The sequence below is a fragment of the Adiantum capillus-veneris genome, chromosome 18 (genome assembly GCF_014529385.1).
Source record: "Adiantum capillus-veneris isolate H3 chromosome 18, ASM1452938v2, whole genome shotgun sequence".
In the NCBI taxonomy this organism is placed as follows: Eukaryota; Viridiplantae; Streptophyta; class Polypodiopsida; order Polypodiales; family Pteridaceae; genus Adiantum; species Adiantum capillus-veneris.
This window is the reverse complement of record NC_140948.1, coordinates 52,845,292-52,850,635: the sequence shown is the minus strand read 5'-3', so window position 1 is coordinate 52,850,635 and position 5,344 is coordinate 52,845,292.

Below are 5,344 nucleotides of genomic sequence, written 5' to 3'. Positions count from 1 at the left end.
AGATTCATCCTAGGAATCGTAGAGGTACTTGGTCACGCCCATAACTTTTAGCGAGGGCAGGGTGAAGGGCCTTCAACCTTCAAAAGTAGGATTCGATATTGGATGCAGGAGACAAAATCCTCACCTTTGGCTACTCTACACCACATAGGCCCACACGCTGATCTGTTATAGTAGCACATTTTTTTCTTGAAAAAAAAAGGAATTCTCCATCGTACTACTTAGGGCTTTCTGCTTGTGTGACGTTTCTCCCTGACTTCGCCTCCTGTTTGCATGAAATCCCTCCTACCCTTGCCTATGTCCCCCCCACTTTTGCCTTTTGGGCCAGCATCAATGAAGCTTCTAGATCTTGCGTGATTCTATCGTTTTTCCGATTTTCTTCAATTGGGTACCCCTACTTGTGAGTTTTGCAAAATACATGCTCAATTTACTTGCTATATTTTTGTATGAAGGTTTTCACGCTTTAAGAAAATAATTTAAAAAAATATATATTATCTAACTTGTAAGACTTATGCATTGATGGATTGCAATATGTGGAACAGCTCATGTTTATAACCATGGATTGAAAACTATCTTGATCTATTGTTAATCAGCTTAGGTGTTAAAATAAAAAATCAAAAAATCATACAAAATGCAAATAGACAAAATGAGTTCCACTAAAATCACAAATTGGAATATAGGACCTCCAAAGGTTTGGCAAACATTGCATCCACAAAAAATTCTTTCAATCTAACTCAAAAAATTAGCATTCATGTTAAATGTAGAACCTTTTAGCAACTTCCATGGTGTTCTTGAAGATTTGACAGTCCTATGATCATATGATGATGTCATGGCTCGTAACGAACATGGCAGGAATTTGTAATTCTATGTTTTTGCTAATATACTCTACTCACCATTATGAATTTTGGAGAAAAGAAAATGTAGAACCTCTTAGACAGTCATCATCCCTTAGACACTCAAGCCTCAAGAAAGTGAAAACACTCCATAATTCACAAAAGGAAAATGTAAGGACCACATGTGTAACAATATTCCAGGATTTGAATGGTAGCAGGTACCATTTTGACTAATTGTGATCATGTTAATAAAGATATAAGCATTTTTTTACACTTGTAGCATCTTTTGACTTCTTTTTTTTTTTTTCCTCATCAAAAAGCTCCAATGGACTTTTTACAAGCATTTCTTAAGCAATCAACTCAAACATGGCCACCAAATATATTTGCAATAATCGCTAGTGTATTGTCATTAATTGATGGCTATGGTTACAATCAAATTATCCTAGGGTGAGAAAAGATCTCTTGGCAATACACCACTTGATTTGGGAAAGCTCGTAGCCATGATTACAATCAAATTACAAAACTGTAACCATATGAAGCATTGAAGCAATTAAAGGGATAAACATGCAAGTTCTTTTAATTAAAAGCAATTACATAACTTTTTTGTATATTTTTAAATCCTTAAGTTAAAGTATGCACATTTTCTAGGTAACATTTTAAACTCTTCTATAGATTATTTGAAAGGTTTCTTTATTTTTAGGTGAATTAAACTCTCAAGTTTTCTCTTAGATTATCTTAATTTGGCTTGTGTTAACCCTCACGGCTCACGGACACCCATCACCTACGACGGACGTGTATTATGTATTTGGTAGAGTCAGGTACCGGGTTTGTCGGACCAATAGGGAAAGGTAGAGTGATCGCCGATGAGAAGCGCACTTTAACTTGGACATTCAAGGGATTAGTTGGTTAAGCATGGGCGCCCAAGTGTGAATGGGGTGAGCTCCTATAAAAGCCAACTAAACCTAATTTTTACTCATTCTCTCATTTGTGCAATAGAAGAGTGCTCTTGCTCCATCTCCATCTTCTTCTTCTTCACCTCCTTGTGTGTGTGTGTGTGAGAGAGAGAGAGAGAGAGGGAGAGTGTGTGTGCGATCGAGCATTACGAAGGCACGACGGCGGCGAAGCGGTTGAGCGCGGCACGACTGCAGCTTCTTCTTCATCGCGGCGAGGAATCCACCACGAAGGCGAGCGTAGAGCGGTGAGTGACACACCCTTTGTTTTCTTGAGCTTGCTAGTTTAGGCTTGTTGTGTGCTTGGAGCCGTTTGTGGCTCGCACACGGTGTATTGGCAAGTCCCTTGCTTCGACAGTGCGGCAAGGAGCGCACATTTTTGGCGTCGCTGCCGTGGATATGCCTTACACTAAGCTCGGTTAGCACTTTACGCTTCCTTGTGGTGCAATTTCTATCATAGGAAAGGCAGGGAAGGAGTGTGTGGAGATTTCTGTTTTTTGCGTTTTCTGCATTTTCTGTCAAGTTTCAATTTCTGCTATTGTCTGTGCTTTTTCAATTTTCTGCATTTCTTGCGTTTTTTCAATTTTTGCAATTTTCTGCATTTTCAATTTCTGCAATTTTCTGCATTTCTGCGTTTTTTCAATTTTCTGTAATTTCTGCAGTTTCTGCGTTTTTTCAATTTCAGCAATTTCTGCGATTTCTGCGTTTTCAAGTTCTGCATTTTCAATATCTGCGTTTTCAATTTCTGTATTTTTTGCATTAAAAAATAAAATAAAATTGGGGAAAAAATTTTCTGGAAAAAAAAAAACCGGAAAATAAAAACGCGAGCGAGCGGTTAAATTTTTCGAAAATAAAAAACGTGACTCTTAAAACTGACGGGTTGGTTTGTATAAAAGATAGATCGGGATCGAGATCATTTTCCCAAGCCCAAGCCCAAGCCCAAGCCCAAGCCCAAGCCCAAGCCCAGGCCCAGGTCCCAGTCCTCAGTCTTATGATACATACTAGACTCACTCTTATATATATACCCTACTCCCTCAAGAGAGAATGAGAGCATGTGGGACAAGTCCTCCACTCTCCTCCTTTCTCTTCCCACTTGCACCCTTAGACTTTCTAGTTTGGGCCTAGTTCCCTACTGGAAATTGACAGTTTTAGGGATTCCGATGACATAGAGTGACCAAACGGAGGGCTGAAAGCACGGCACGACCCTCTGACCGATACGCTCGTTTCGAGCTATCACACGGCCCATTCCACGACACGCTATAAAAAATCTAGTAAAAAAATAAACAAAAAACACGCTAAAAACTAGTCACAAGGCCTCCTAGAGCAGCTTTTTGACACCTTAGGGTATCAAAAGCACATGCACTTACGCTCTGGGCGGGTGCTAGAACACGAGCATATTGAGGGTGCCTCTGTTCATACGGACACCCATTACCCATCCACGATAAGCTCTAGACCCTCAGCGGGGACACAAGGTAGCACCACCCAAGACCCTAAAATAGCCGCTAGTGATTCCTCCTCCGACTCAGAAATCATGGAAGCATACCCTAACCAAAACACTGAGAGAGAAGGCCATGCACCTCCCGAAGCTCCACAGCCTAGTACTAGTATGTTTAGCCGTTTCATGGAAACATTAGGTAGAGCTACTCGCTCGGAACCTGATGCAAATGAAGCACACGAAGGGGGTGGGGAAGTGGAATCTCCTTTCACATCGCACGTGGACCCCACACCTCCAAAGAGTGTCCATGTGGATATCCTGCCAACTTCTTACCAAGAAGGCCCTGTTGAGCTGCCTCCTTCAGAAGTTCCCTCTAGAGTACCGTTGGTGACAAGTAAAACCATGGGGAGCAATATTGCTTCTACCTCACAAGAAACCGTTAACACGTCGACTCTAGCAGGATGGTTCATTAATGATCATTGGACATACGACCTCCACACTGAGGTGTTGACGGATCTACACTCTGGCCACGCCTACCATGTAGGATGGATAGAGATTGTACAATCCACCTCTAGTGCCACGAGCATCGAAGATCAACAGAAAATGATCTGTAATGTTATCCATGGCATTATTCAATCAGAAAGGCAAAACCGAGGGGTAAATATACTCTCAACTGGCCCCATGAGATTTCTGGATACGAGCAAGGCTCAACAGCCTACTCTATCACAAATGGAGACTCCTCTAATGAGCCCCATGGACCCATCTTACGTCATTTCACCTGGGGTCTCTATGCAATCTGAGCCTCCGAGCGAAAACTTTAACTTGGCTCAACCCTCTATTAAGGAAAACCCAGTGCTCACTCCAGGGATAAGCCTGACAGAGAATGTACCGATGACATCTACGGTTAGCGCAGTGCCACTACCTAGTGTCGTAGTACCTAATATGGGGCCTCGACCGTATGTGCCTCTAGCCCCTTATGCAGACATGGCCCCCACACCTCCAATTGTACCACTTGCTTATGCTCCTCGAGTGCCGCTCCCTAGCCCTTATCCGAGTGGACCTATGCCCGGTTATGTTCCATATCCTGCATCATCCACACATATGCCAAGACCGGCACCTGTCCCTCTCCTACATATGATTCCAAGAGTACCTCCACCGGCCCTGCCTCCTCACATAGGTGACTTGGCAGCGTTTGCTCAAACCATAGGTCGATCTATCGCGGAAAATATGCGTCACGCATCTGATAGAGAGCCTAGAAGTAAGGCAGTACAAATTGCCAAACTCACGCAAAAATTCAATGGGGATGAAGATGCTAGGAAACACATTGAAGTGTTTGAACAAGTATGTGATTCCTTAGGGGAACGCAACGAACTACATAAGTGCAATGCCTTAAGCTTGACATTAAGTGGGAAGGCTGGAGATTGGTATAGGACCCTAAGGGTGGACGAGAAAACAATCTACCCTACCCTTCGAAGGTTGTTTCTAAAGGAGTACATACGAGAAGGTGTGCTTTGGGGTGTAGCATCTCAGCTATAGAAGGCCGAACGTAAGGAAGGAGAGTCAGTAAGGAACTTCATTAGTCGTTTAAAGCACTTAAACTCTCGCTGCCCTGTAAATGAGCGCTTTAACAATAACCAACTGCTTGATCGATTCATTCGAGGGTTGAGGAATGAAGGAATCTATAATGGACTAGTGATTAGAGGTATCACAACCTGGAAAGATGTCACTGCCAATGCAATCCAATTAGAGGACAACTTGATGATAGCAGGCATGAGGGTGTCTACTGACACGAGATCCACTAGCTCACAAGCCATTGAGTATGAACCCATGACTGCAAAGCCCATTGCCAATGAGCCAAAGGTATTTGAGACCTTCTTGACAGACCTCACCAAGGCAATCCAAGAGTCTCTTAAGGATAATCGACCCCCTCAAAATAGTCACATGTATCCAAGAAGGGAGCAACAATGGTGTTCCATTTGCTTAGGTCCACATAGCACTAGTGAGTGCCCTACGTTTAGAGTAAAATTTAATGGAACTTGCAACGCATGTGGTAGGTATGGTCACCAAGCTAAGGATTGTTTAATGATCAAACGTATGATGGCAAATAGACCTCCTGTAGCCTGGACGGA